The 15471-nt window shown below is 33.7% G+C and overlaps 1 protein-coding gene across 2 annotated transcripts in view; it reads right to left on the bottom strand.

The window, feature by feature from the left end:
- Positions 1 to 15471, bottom strand: part of ATP8B1 (ATPase phospholipid transporting 8B1) — a 129743-nt gene that overhangs the window by 79095 nt on the left and 35177 nt on the right. Inside the window, exon 1 of one of the 2 annotated variants that reach the window (XM_023496170.2) lies at positions 5379 to 6011. The exons of the other annotated variant lie outside the window; for it this stretch is intronic. The gene's annotated coding sequence lies outside the window, so the exon portion shown is untranslated. Of the gene's footprint in view, positions 1 to 5378; positions 6012 to 15471 lie in introns of those variants that run through there. 2 annotated transcript variants of the gene reach the window in all.

The following is a 15471-nucleotide window of genomic DNA, read 5'->3' as shown; positions in this document are numbered from 1 at the left end:
TCCCACACCCTATCTCAAGTATGTTCCTTTCGGGTGCAAAACCCAAATTGTTTTGTTTCTGTATATAAGTAAGCCCTGAGAAAATGTCTCTTTGCAATTCTTTGACATTGCCCACTAAGAGAACATCTTGGTGTCTCTCTCTTTAATAAAGTGCTTTTTCTTATCGCAGCCTTTTGTGGAGCGTTTCTTGCTGCAAACCGAACTGCCCTAACTTGGTGTTTTGGAGAACTAGGAGACCTACCCATATTCCTGCCACGATCCATACCTCATCAAATCCTTCTATTTAAATACACACACACACACACACACACACACACACACACACACACACACACATCCTTGTAGACACAATGGTGTATTACAATACTGCAGTTTTTCTTCTGGTCCAGATCTGTGATTTCAGAAGTAGATAACTTCCCATGTGGGAAACTACTTCTCTACCCTCAAGACACACTTAATATAGCTATTATTATTATTATTATTATATTAGAAAACTAAGGCTAAACTGCTAAACATCGGAAGTACAACTATCCAGGAAATGCAACGCTGGGGCAAATAATTAAATTTTTTTTTAAAAAACACCTCTAGTTTTCTTGGTGGGAAGGAAGAAGAGTAAGGGAAGGAGATATATAGTTCATTAGTTTGCTAGTCTCAACAAAGGCTAAGAATAAGAAGAAAGGAACTAGAGAAACCAAAAAGTGAACATTGTGATTTCCTGTGGATCAAATTTAATCAAAGCAGATATTGGGGGATCCTTAACATTCAAACAGATCAGAGAATTTATAGCTATAAGAGATTTGGAGATCACCTAGTTCAACCACCTTGCAAATTTGAATGAAGATACTAAAGCTTTTAAAGAGAAAATATGACAATTAAATAGTTGAATAGAGCTTTGATTCAAATCCAAGTCCTTCAATTCTAAATATAGCATCCTTTTCAGTAAATCATGCCACCACTTATGAAAAATACATTCTAAATATCCACTAAATCTTTAAATATCTGTATTATTTTTGTAAAAATACCTGTATTTTTATAAAAATAATTTCAGTTGTGTCCAATTCTCTATGATCCCATTTGGGATTTTCTTGGCAAAGACCCTAAAAGTGGTTTGACATTTCCTTCTTTAGCTCATTTTATAGCAGAGGAAACTGAGATAAATAGAGTTAAATGATTTGCTCAGAGTCACACAGCTAATAGGTATCTGAGGCTGAATTTGAACTCAGCTCCTCCTGATTCAAGTGTCAGCATTCTATCCATTGTGCCACCCAGTCACTTATAACTGTATTATATAGATCATCAGAAATTGTTTTTAACCTTAGCTACTGAATTCTTGATTCCATTTTCTTTTATATTTTATGATTAAGAATATAAATTTATGACATGAAGTATGAAATAAGGCAAAGAGCACTGGACTGAGTGTTGAAATATAGTAATTTTAATGCTTTTTTAATACCTCTGACTTATTTCCTTATCTATAAAGTAGAGCATCAGATTATTCCCTCTCTAAAATCTTTTGATTCTGCTAATGCCAATCATGAAACACTGCCTTGAAATGAATTTTAAAAATATCATGAGAACTAAAAAACCTCAAGAGATCATAACAATGTAAATGGAAACAAAAACAATAATAACCAAATGTATTGGAAATTTGTGGAATTCTAATGGCCAAGTTATGTGTGAAGAAGACATGAGAAAGTATATTCCCCCTTCTTTTTGACAAGGCAAGAAACTATGAATGAGGAATATGGCATAGAATGTCATATTCAGATGATATGCTGGTTAATTTTGGTAAACCATTCCCTTTTTAATTCACTGTTATGGGGGATGACTTGTTGGTAAAGGAGTAAAGAAATTCAAGAAGTAAGGTATGGCATGAAATATTTTAACATATGTAAAATGCTTTACAAACCTCCAAGTATTATGTTAGCAAGTCATTATATACTGAAAGTACATCCAATATTGCATACTCTTTATGTTGAAATTTTTTTTTTTAAACATGAGGAGGTAAAGAAACCATCATCATGTTGTATGGAAAGAACAGATTGAACTGCTTAGAAGTATAAATTTGGGAATAGTTTGGGTTTTCATGCAGTTAACCCAGTTGTGAAGTTATTGTGAGATGGACCATTGGCAATGTTAGGTTATAGCAACATGGAATAATTTGGAATAGTTGAAAGACAGATGGACTTGCAGCTGAGGATTTTCAGTTTAAATAGGCTGTGATAGTTATTTTCATGAGATCAATTTAGGTAAATTACTCAATTTCTCTGAGCCTCAGTGCACCTCATCAATAAAATGATCCTTAGAATATTACCATAGCATCAGTTCTTTCCTCATACATGAATATCTTGAACACTCTGCAAGATTTGAAATACATTTTGAGTATGTCATCAAATACTTCATCTATCAGCTCATGATCATCCATGTTTCTTCTACCAGTAAAAAAAAATCTATTTAATTAAACAACACGTATAAATGACAAGAAAAATTGTGCTCTACACAGAGAGTTACATGCTATTGCAGTTAACCATATCATTATTGAAAGGAAGAAAAATACACAAGATGGGATGCATAAGTACTCATGGAACATGTTTCTGTGACAACTCATGCCACTGAGGTGATGGTGAAGAACGATATTCTCTGTAGTACCTGAATGTAATGGAATATTGTACAATGAGAGATGTTGCTGAGTAAAACAAAATCACAAAAGCAATAGATAAATTAGAAACAATTAAGTTAGAATGAAATAGAATAAATGATTCTAATAAAAATGAAAACTCACTAAAAAAAGTCAAAATCAAGTAACTAAAAACTAATAATGGTTTCCAAGAACACAAAATAGAAACACACCTTCCTTCTCTCATCTAAGAGAGCAGAATCTTACAAATTTTATATTATCAGCCTCATTCACTGTGTAAATTATTTTTTTTTGCTTCAACTTATAATTGTAATTGGCCTTTATGGTCACTCACTAGGATTATTCTAATCATCTCCTAATTGGTCTCTCTGCCTTGAATTTTCCCATTCCAAATAACACAATATAATAGAAAGGGCACAGGCTTTCTATTTTATCTTATTGACCCATTCCAAATTATATAAAACTCCATCTGCCAGGAAGAAATCATCACAAATTTCACAGATTTTTAGCTGTTTTAATGTAAAATTGTCAAGGCATTGAAGTGATTTAACTATTTTGTGACTATTAACCTGCAAATCACTAAAGAGAAAGTAAATTTGGGCAAATAAAAATAAAGGAAAATTTCTCTCCAGGCTGACCTGTTACCTAATGCATTCCATGTCCCTCTCACATCTTAAAGGTACAGTAAGCTTCCAGGCACCATGAAAATAAAACCTTCTAAACACTAACTTCCATGAGGTCTCCAGTCTCCATAATCTGTCAAATTGGGCAAGACGACACAAATCAACTTTCTCTCTTATCTTTGCTTCATCACTGTGGACTGATATTTTTCCCCCATAGGTATAACTCAAAAAATATCTTGTTCATAACAGTGAACATCTTATGTCTACAGAGAATTCTATTTTTATAAAGTGCCTTTCATGTTTAATTATAAAAAGCTGATCTTCAAATTAGAAAAAATACAAATTGTGTTATGGAAATTAAAAGCTCCCAAATGTATGTTCTTTTAATAAAGATTTGAATATTATATGCTTGGAGAGTCAGGTGCCTGGGACTGAGGAATATTCAAATAAACAAATTAAAAAATTTACAAGTATAAATGCTTAATACCAATCTGAAGAGTCATGACAAATTCATAGTGAACAATTGAATAAGAATGCCTTTTGATTGATACAATCCTAATTTGTCCTGTATAATTTGATTCAGATCTATCTTTTGATCACTGTGGGGAACTTCTTGGCTTGGAAATTCCATCCAATGATACAAACTGGCACCTTGTCCAAAACAGTCTTTTTTAGATGTCAGAGGTCAGACTTGAACTGGAACCAAACCTGAACTTAAGAATCTTGCTCATTCTAAAGTTAGATGATTAGAATCACTAATTATTCTAGGGGTAGTGAGATAGCAATAGATAAGAGTGCTGGACCTGGAGGCAAGAAGATTAATATTCCATGAGTTCAAATTTGACCTCAGACATTTATTAGCTGTATAACCCTAAGCAAGTCATTTAATCCTGTTTGCCTCAGTTTCCTCATCTGTAAAATGAGCTGTAGAAGAAAACAACAAACTACTCCAATATTTTTGCCAAGAAAATCCCAAATGGGGTTGAGTTCTCATTAAGTCTTTTAAGTAAACCTACACTTGGCATTTGAACAATGTGAGCAGCCCTGCAGATTGCACTTTCTGAAGTAGAATCTGAATGCTTGGCAATTCAGTTCAAGAGAGAGGACCTGTGTCCAGTGCCTTATATTGCCAGATGATTTTCAGAAACTTCTTAAGACAATTTAAATGGAAACGATTCAGTTTCTTGGCTTGGTTTTGGTACACTATCCAGGTTTCACAGGCATTCAACAATATAGACCTTCAGTTCGGTAGGCTGCCCAGTACCCCTTCTTTTCGGTACTTTTTTTGAATGCTTCCAAAGGCTGGGCTGGCTCTAGCAATGCATGTATCAAGCTCATCATCTCTGATGACATCCCTGGAAATTATGTAAACTAACTTAAAACCGGTGGTTCCACATATGGATAGTACACTGCTGGTTGCTGGAGAATCTATGTTTTCTTGGTATTAATCGTTAGGCCAAATTTAGCACAAATAGCAGAGAATCAATTCACAATTTGTTGTATCTTATCCTCAGAAAAAAAGCAGCATCAAGGTCAACTGCTGTACTGATGATAAACTCCTTAACTAGAAAAGGCTATCAGTCAACACTAAAGTGGAGGAAGAGCTGGCATGCAACTTTTTCTTCACAGATAATCGTGAATTCAATGCATCCTCCAATGCTGAAATGAATCAGAAAAAGGATCCAGGAACTTAAGCCTTCTGAAAGCAGAATTTGTTTCTTTTATGTCTTTCTGTTACCCCAGCCTATCTTATAATAGATGGTACCTAATAATTTTTTTTAAATCAGACCTATAATTTCATTAGTATAGAGAACTCCTGGTGAAGGACTTTCTCCATTAATGCATATCAGGAATTTCTTTGAAATTTATAATCCCAACACGTTGCCTGGATCATTGAGAGGTAAATAAGTTGCCCAAAGTTACATGAACATCATGTTGTTCTAGAAATCTGCCTCTCCTATTTTTGCCACTTAATCTTTGGTCAATTTTCTGGAACCAAAAATAACAAGTCTAATTCTTCTTTCACCCTGAAACTCTTTACCTGCAGGGTATTACAAAAGTCTAAGAGAAGTTTTAAAATTTAGTAGTTTAAAACTGCATTAAGACTTTTTGATCACCTGTACTTGAAGGCAGTCATCTTGTCATGGTGTCCCTCCAAAATCTTCTCTTTTTCCTGTGGTTACCTTGTTCTAAATCCTCTTTGTCTTGTCAATGTCTTTAAAAAAAATCATAGTGCAAAACTGAACATTAAATTCCTGCTATGATCTGACATCTTTTGACATGTCTCTTCTAAAATCCTAAGAATAAGGTATGTTAATTGATGCTAAGTATTTTCTCATACTTTCACTTTGAAATAAAATTTCCATCCTATCTTTGTTTTCTTGGCAATGTGGATAAAAAATGCACCTGTCAATTGAATCCGCTTGGTCCCTCAAAGTATTCTTAAATTCCAGTCTTTCTATATTTAATGAAGTCTAAGATTATACTAACTTTTTGGTTATGACACTGTGTCATTGAATCATACTGAATTTGCCATTTACCAAAACCAAAAGATTTTTAAAAAAACTTCTATATATACATTTCTCCCTCAACATATGATTGGCAAGAATGATTTTTGGAACCTAGGTACCTTATGTGGCTTTACATTTAATCCCTAGCAAATTCTATCATATTAAATTCAGCCCATTAAAAAAAAGATATCACATGACATGCTAGCTATTCCTATGAGATCTCTAAAATTTGGCAAGCACACCTTTGCTTTTATCCAAATAATTCATGAAAAATGTTAACATAGGAAATACAGCTGTGTGGTACAAGCTATAGTTATATTCCCCTTTTCTTCATTTCACTGACAACTACCACTTAATAATTACTCTTAGGTCCCACTCTCCAGAGTGATCTTGCTACATTTCATTCCATTTTCTACTTTTATTTTTTTCCCTCTTGCAATCTTTCAATAAAAATATTAACAAAAGAATAACCCTAAGACAGATAAACTAGAGAATATGAACAAGGTTATGCAAAAAAAAAAAAAAAAAAAAAAAAAAAAAACCCAGGGCAATGAGGTAGATAGAGTGCTCAGGAAGACTTGAGTTCAAATCTTGCTCAGACTAGCTATGTGATCTGGGCAAGTCTTTTAACCTTTTTTTGCCTCAGTTTCCTCATCTAGAAAATGAGATGGAGAAGAAGATAGCAAACCACTTCTGTATCTTTGTCAAAAAAAAAATTCAAAAGGGGGTCACAAAGAGTTGGACTCTACTAAAACAATAATATGCAAATAAACTTGAGTTTTAATAGTTTAAAAACCAAACTAAATCTTTGAACAACCTATATTGTATATACACAACTATTTCTCCTCTTTGTATAATTTCTGGCTTAGAAAATAGACATAAAATGAAGACAAAAGGAGCACTATTTGTAACCCAATGGTTACAAACCAGATTTAGGTTGATGAATTAGTTTTGGTTGTAGGTGGAGCTACAAAACTCAGAACAAAGTGAACAAGACAATGGATACATGAGCTTTCAGGTACTACTAAAATATTTTTCTTTCCAAAATGTTTATTATGGTGAGTCATAGCTTAGGCCCATAGTTCACTTTTATGATAAATAACAAAAGGGAAAGGAGAAAATAGCATTGTTGTTTTTAAACCCAGACTGCATGTTTCTTTGAGAATCAGATAAGGACAATGGACCTATTTTAATTCCATTCCCATTACCTCTATAATTATGTTTTCATAGCTCCTGTTGTAATCAGGCTTAAGGAACACTATAGAAGCATGTGTTTTGTAAGCTATACCCAACTAGAAAAAAAAAAAACTCTATGATAATAACAACATCTTGCTTCTAACGAGTCTTTCAAGTCAGATTTGTTGTAATGCGAGAAGAATCAGTCTACTGAGAGAGGATCAAGGACAGCTCTGTAAAAAGTAATATTAATTTGGGCTCAGTGAATGAATATCAACCTAATGGCTTTCTTTTCTCTAAGAATCTACTTCTAAATTTGATTCAGACTTAAAGGAAATAAGTAGTTTGGCAAAAAGGTGTACTGAAAGAAAAAGGGTGTAGTAAGGGTTCTTTTTTTTTTTCCTACTTGAGGAGAGGAGGTGGGTCACCCTATGCCCTGTTGCTAATGAGCTAGAAATCTTTAAAAAAAAAATTTAACTGTCTAAAAAAAGTCTCTCAATCAACTAGCATTTATTAAGCTCCTACTATGTTCCAATAATTGTGTTAAATGTTAGATGCAAAGAAAAACATAAAAAAAACTAAAACAAAGAAAGCAGTCCCAGTCTAAATGAGAAGTTAATATGCAAACAACCATGGACAGACAAGATATAAACAGCATACAGTGAGGAGTGGATAGAGCACTGGGCCTGGAGTCAGGAAGACTCATTTTTCTACTTTCAAATCTAGCCTTAGACACTTATTAGCTGTGTGACCCTGGGCAAGGTACTTCACCCTGTTTGTCTCAGTTTCCTCAATTATAAAGTGAGGGGAAAAAGAAATGACAAACCAGTCCAGTATCTTTGCCAAAAATACCCCAAATGAGGTTGGACATAACAAAAAAATGATTAAATAACAACAAATCCCAAAAGAAAAACATTAAGATTAAAGAGGACTGGGGAAATCTTCTTGAAGGACAGGAGATTTTAGTTGAGACTTGAAGTAAAGTAAGAAAGGAAGCATGATGTAGGAGTGGTGATGAGGATTCTGGGGAGGAACAGAGAAAATGCTCCAGATGGAGTGTAGTGTACAAAGAAGAACAAGGAGGATATTTTCACTGAATTTTTGTACAGCACATGGAGGGGAATAAGATATAACAGGTAATTGACTTATACATACAGATGGGAGCACAGACAATTGTGTCCTGGAATGTTTATTTTAAGTAAATCTCATATCCTTTTCAGTATTTTAACAATTACAAGATTCCAGGTATCTATTAAGGATCAAAGATCACTTCCAACTCTTACCCTCTGATCCTAGGATTACAATTTGCCAAGTAAAGGAAGAAAAGTTTACTCCCTCCTAATCATTATCAACTGCTGCTGTTTAGTCATTTCATACTTTTTTGTATGACTTTTCATGACCCTATTTAAGATTTTCTTGGCAGAGGTACTGATAAGTTTTGCCATTTCCTAATCAAGCTCATTTTACAGATGTGGAACTGAGTCCAACAAAGCTAACTGACTTGCCTAGGTTCACACAGCTACCATGTGTGTGAGCTTAGATTTGAACTCTGCAGGCTCTGGAGCTCTATCCATTGTATCACCTTACCGCCCCTATTTGCTAAGTACAGGGAAACCAAAAAAAGACCAAAAAAAAGACATTGCAGTAAAAAAGATCATAGAATAATGAAAAAGACAATATAGAGGTAAAGTAGAGATAAACAGCATGGGAGGCACTGAGAATCAGGAAAAGCCTGTTTTTAAAAAATCATTTTTATTTTATTTTCAGGTCTACATTCTCCCCTTCCCACTCCCATTTACCATCTCCTCATTACAAAAGGCTAAAAATTATACCGAACATTTTCAAAGTAGGGACAAAGGGTAAAAATATTTTAATAGGTGGTTTGATGATGGAAAGAATCCAAGAAATGATGATGTCATAAACACACACAGTCAAGCAAAATAAATTTGCGCATTAATGGAGGTAGGTAGTATATTTCATCATGAATCCTCTGGAATCATAGTTGGTCATTGTGAATAGAAATTCCTAAAGTTGTTCATTTTACAATATTGTTGCTATTATCTAAATTGTTCTTCTGGTTCTGTTCATTTCACTTTATATTAGTTTTTACTGGTCTTCCCATGTTTTTCTGAAACTATCCACGTCATTATTTCTTATATTTGGGAAAGGATTCTAGTAAAAGATGGACTTTTTCCTGTAGTTTGAAGGAGGCCAGGGAAGCAGGAGGCATAAATTATTTCAAAATTCAAATAGAGGTGTGATATGAAAAGATATGTAAGATACACATCAGGTGTGATTAATACCAACATTCACTTTCCTTTTAAAAAAAATTGTCATCATTTATAAATACAAATTGTTAGCAATACCTAAATATAAAATAAATATAAATAACTCCCTCAGTTATTGTTAGCAAGACAATACCAAACTCAAAGGAAAATGGATACAATTGGTATTTTAATCACTATTTTATTCCATATCCAAAGTTGATAAATTAATATCCAACTTGGATTACAAACTCTTAGAAAACAGTTCATACCCAAGCTTAGATCCAAGTAGATCATAAAACAACCACTCAATTAATATAACCCTCTGAAGCAGTGACAAGAATTCTTTTTTTGTTGCTTTTGTTCTATATTTGACAAATCTCTTCAAACATGAGCATTTTCACATTAACAGAGCAAAGAAACCACGATTTTAAAAACAGAATAAATTCAACATGTTAATTTCAAAGTTGTGCATGTTTTTAAAAATGCTTCAATGACTTTTTCTTTTTCTTTTTTTTTTTTTTTTTTTGGTATCCCTATTATTTATCTCTCTTCTAATGATAATCCTAGTAAAAAAAAAATCCACCTAGTAATAAGTATGCATAGTTACGCAAAATAAATAAAAACCCCACAAATTCAACACATTGTGATGGGAGTCCTATTTTAATCTCTAGTACCAACCCTATCACCATTCATAACAATTATGCTAGTTTTTCCTTAAAATTAAAGATTTTTTCCTTGATATCATTTTGAGACATAACTGGCTCCAGGGACTAAGCAATAATTCAGGTCTACTGACATCATTATTAGGTAAGTACAAAACATTCACGAGGAGCTCTTGGGGCTCTCTGACACCTCTGCCTGGCTGGCATATCATTATGGGCCACTCAAATATGGGAAGCTTAACTCAGTTAAATAAACTAAGGTCACCTCAACACACAATCATTGTAGAATATCTTCCCATCATCACTTCATAATTTTTTTTGATTTGTTAAATAACATACAAGCATCTCATTTTATTCCAGCATCCAAACTAAACTATCAAGGAACTGACTGACCAGAGACTTCCCCAGCTCAGTACATTGGCCATGTCTAAAAATCTTTTCTTTCTTTAATCTATCTGGGTTATAGGCCTAATAGTAGTATCATTGGGTCAAGGGATATGCTTAGTTTAGTAATGTTTGGGGTGTCATTCTAAACTGCATTACAGAAAAGCTAGACTAATTTATAATTCCACCAACAGGGCATTAGTGTGTCTTTCTTCTCAATGCCTCTAATAACCATTACTTTCCTTGTTTCATCATCATTACCACCATCATTTGAGACAGAACTCTGAGCTATTCTAATGTGCATTTCTATTATTAATTATTGGGACTATTTTTTAAAGGCTGTTGATTTACATGTTTTCTTCAGAGAATTTCATATCCAAATGTTTCTTACTCATCCCTACACCCATACTTAATCAGTTATAAAATTTTTTCTATAGTATCATTTCAGGTTCTACCCAGAACTTCCATTTGGGGGAAGAACCCAGCCCAGCCATCTCTCGTTCTCCAGATTTAGGTAATGCTTCCCTTCTCTCAACACATTTAAGACAACATTTTATAGGTTGTCTTCCTTACTAGAATGTATATTTTAGGGCAGACAAGGCCTTTCCTTTTGTTTGCATTTGTATTCCCAGCACTTGCCAAAGTGCTTAATAAATGCTTCACTTTACTTTTTTGCTGTTGTTTTTTATCTGTTTGTTTTTGCTTTATAATTCCCATAGTTTTGGTTTCATTTTTAAATCAGGATTTTTTCACATGTGGCCTAAATGGAATATAGTAATTTTCATATATATCTAGGGCTACTTGTATTCAAAGGATTACCTGCCATCAGGCCTTTCACAGACAGCAGCCATGACTGTTGCTCAATAAATGTTCCTTGACAGATTACAGACTGACCAACAACCATCGAGCATAAGAGAACCACTTCTTTCAAGAAGCTTTTCCTGACTGCTTAAGTTGATAATGTTTCTCCTTTTCTTAATAACCTGTATTCATTTTGCATATTTCCTGCTTTTACTTTTCTATGATCAAGCTATTTTCTTTTAATAAGATATAGGCTCCTTGAAGGTAGGGTTTGTCATATTTTTATATTAATATGCACAAGACTAGCCATACAAGTGTTTAATAAATGCTGGGTTGTTGATGGATTTGTCGTATTTTTATATTAATATGCACAAGACCAGCCATATAAGTTTAATAAATGCTGGGTTGTTGATGGATTGACTCAAATCTACTCCATTTGACATGAATGGCCCACCAATACAATAACTGAAAACAGGCAGGCTTATATTCCTACAAATATGTAGAAATTTATACATGTCTCTCCTTGACCTAGAACAAGCCATTTAAGATAAATCAATTGTATAACCTGAAATGGAAAGAATTCATCTTTATGGATTATATTTTGAGGGTTCACATTAATGTTCACAAAATGAGCCCATTTCATTTCAAAGTATTAATATAAGTAAATGAATTCAATCTATAAAATATCCTATGAAATAGTATATTTCTATGGAGAAATTCCCTGCACAAATAGTGCATGTAGTTTTGCCTACATTTGAACCAGGACTAGATTTTCATGTCTTGGCTTCTAGCCCATGGCCTTTCCGTAAACATATTCAAGCTTTTTGTTAAGTAAATGAAAAGATAGCCTATTAATAAACCCTTCTCTCACCTTTTCAACTTATAGGAAGTTCTGCTCTTTCATCATCATTTCTTGGACTCTTTCCATCATCAAACCACCTATTAAAATATTTTTACCCTTTGTTCCTACTTTGAAAATGTTCAGTATAATTTACTGGACCTGCTTCTTTAGAAAAAGAACTAGTTTTCCCTTTATCTCTAAAAAACATCATGCCATTTCTAGACAATTTTAGACATTACAGGGGGAGCAAAAGATGGATGTTATAGTATGTAAACTCAGCACTTGACTTTATGTTGTTTCTTCATCTGCAAAATGAGAAAATCAGGTCAGATGACCTCTAGAGTCCTTTCCTTGCTGATGTCTATGATACTCAATATTACCAGGTATATGCTCAAAGGAAAGAGCATGGCTAGCATTTGCAACAAAGAAATATAATTGATGTTCAAAAATTCCAAATTTTCCTATTTCTCTATTTTATTATGTGGGTGGGGGAAGGAATAGGAGATTTTCAGATATTATGAGTCAAGTCTTACTTGAAGAATTTAAATAATGATAAAAAAGCAATCAATACAAATAAGGACATGCTCTTCAAAGATAAAGGTTTATTTTATGCCAGTCTGAACAAACCTTAATATTAACAGCGGTATTGTGGACAAGAATACCATCAATATTCTTATTTAAATTCCTAGGGAAAAAAATCAGTCACTAAGAATCAAATATCTTTAACACATGTACAATCCCATTGAGTGCTATAAGCACCCTCAAAAATGAGTGAGTTTTTAGCATTTAAATAATTGATTATTGTTTGGTTGACATAGATGAAGTACATTTGGTTTTGAATGACCTACCAATACAACAAATGAAATCAGGAAGGCTTTATTTTACGTTTCTCTTTTTAATCCAGGACCCGTCATTTAAGTCACAGAAATGGTAAAACTTGCAATGAAAAGAATTTATCCTAAAAGGAACATGAACAACTTAACCTGTCATCTTTTTCCTCTCCTGAAAAACTGTCCTAGGAAAATTCTGAGGTTTCCATCTAGCAATTTGTTTTCTTAGATGTTTTCCCTCTGCACAGCACAATTCAAGATATACTTTTCCTTAAAAGTTATCTACTTTTTCTTCCTACATTGTTCCCTCTTCTTCATAATACAGATAACAAAACTTCCTTAAAAACAATTGAGTTCTTCTGACAAACTCAGGAAAGGGCACATTTCCTTAAAAAGTCAGAATTTACAACATTCAATTGTGCATGTGGAAGGGGCAGGGCTGCTGATAGAGTTGACTGGAAAATTATCTTAAAATAACTTTGGTTTGGTTTAAAGGTAGATTATGGAATTGAGAGATGATTTACTATCCTAAATATTCTTTCTTCTAGAGTTATAAAAGATCTTAATCCCTCTATTTCTTTATTTTACAGATGAGGAAATTAGGTCCCCCACAGTAAAATGACTTGCTTGAGATGACCTAGGTCTGTCAATGCTAAAAGTGGGTCTTGAATTCAAATGTCTGACTCCAATCCAGTATTCTTTTCTTTGTACCATACTTTCTTCTTAATTTCAAAATAAGATAGTAATGTCTAAATATGGGGGAAGAAGTAGTTCCAGGATGAATTGGTTCAGGTGACATTCCTTTGGCTTTTCTACTGCTTCCTCACTATGTTCTTATTCCATTTTCCAAAGAGAGCACCTATGTAGCAGAGTGCATAGAATGCTAGAGTTAGAATCCAGGAAGACATCTTCCTGAGTTCAAATGTAGCTTCACACCCTTACTAGCTATGTGATCCTGAGCAAATCACTCAAGCCTGTTAGCCCTAGTTTCCTCATTTGTAAAATGAGCTGGAGAAGGAAATGACAAACCACTCCAGTTTCTTTACCAAGAAAACCCCAAATGGAGTCATAAAGAGTTGGACATGATTGAAATGACTGAACATATCACAACACTTTACAAACTTTTCTCTTGTCCTCCAAAGGCTTAGTCATTTCACCAAGTGTCAGCAGCAACAATTGTACAAAAAAACAACAAATAAACAAAAAGCTCTCTATTTTCCTAAAAGTAATGTATTAACACTTATAGTACAATATAACCATGCATTTGAACTCCAAATCTGCTACATTCATCTTTTCCATTATTATTATTCCACTATTTCACATATTTATTTTCTAGCACATCAGAACTATTCATATTCTTTATTATTGATTTAGGCTTTCCCCCCACACATTTGCACAAAATGACTAGGCTCTCTTCCACTCTGAGGAATATTCTCTCCCTTCTCATCTCCTATTTTTTCAAGACCCACCTTTAGGATCATCCTTTCTTTTTTTTATTTTTATTTTATTTTATTTTTTAAATTTAATAGCCTTTTATTTACAGGTTATATGCATGGGTAACTTTACAGCATTAACAATTTTTTTTTTAAATTATTGACTCCCTCTTTTTTTTTTTAATTTAATAGCCTTTTATTTACAAGATATATACATGGGTAACTTTACAGCATTAACAATTGCCAAACCTCTTGTTCCAATTTTTCACCTCTTACCCCCCCCCCCACCCCCTCCCCTAAATGGCAGGATGACCAGTAGATGTTAAATTATATTAAAATATAACTTAGATACACAATAAGTATACATGACCAAAACATTATTTTGCTGTACAAAAAGAATCAGACTCTGAATTATTGTACAATTAGCTTGTGAAGGAAATCAAAAATGCAGGTGTGCATAAATATAGGGATTGGGAATTCAATGTAATGGTTTTTAGTCATCTCCCAGAGTTCTTTTTCTGGGTATAGCTAGTTCAGTTCATTACTGCTCCATTAGAAATGATTTGGTTGATCTCGTTACAGCATTAACAATTGTCAAACCTCTTGTTCCAATTTTTCACCTCTTACCCCCCCCCCCCCCCCCTCCCCTAAATGGCAGGATGACCAGTAGATGTTAAATTATATTAAAATATAACTTAGATACACAATAAGTATACATGACCAAAACATTATTTTGCTGTACAAAAAGAATCAGACTCTGAATTATTGTACAATTAGCTTGTGAAGGAAATCAAAAATGCAGGTGTGCATAAATATAGGGATTGGGAATTCAATGTAATGGTTTTTAGTCATCTCCCAGAGTTCTTTCTCTGGGCGTAGCTGGTTCAGTTCATTACTGCTCCATTGGAAATGATTTGGTTGATCTCATTGCTGAGGATGGCCAGGTCCATCAGAACTGGTCATCATATAGTATTGTTGTTGAAGTATGTAATGATCTCCTGGCCCTGCTCATTTCACTCAGCATCAGTTCGTGTAAGTCTCTCCAGGCCTTTCTGAAATCATCCTGTTGGTCATTTCTTACAGAACAGTAATATTCCATAATATTCATATACCACAATTTATTCAGCCATTCTCCAACTGATGGGCATCCATTCAGTTTCCAGTTTCTAGCCACTACAAAGAGGGCTGCCACAAACATGTGCACATACAGGTCCCTTTCCCTTCTTTATAATCTCTTTGGGATATAAGCCCAGTAGTAACACTGCTGGATCAAAGGGTATGCACAGTTTGATAACTTTTTAAGCAT

Source organism: Sarcophilus harrisii, chromosome 1 (assembly GCF_902635505.1).
Source record: "Sarcophilus harrisii chromosome 1, mSarHar1.11, whole genome shotgun sequence".
Classification (NCBI taxonomy): Eukaryota; Metazoa; Chordata; class Mammalia; order Dasyuromorphia; family Dasyuridae; genus Sarcophilus; species Sarcophilus harrisii.
The sequence above is the reverse complement of the archived record's forward strand: the minus strand, read 5'-3'. Positions and strand labels throughout refer to the sequence as shown.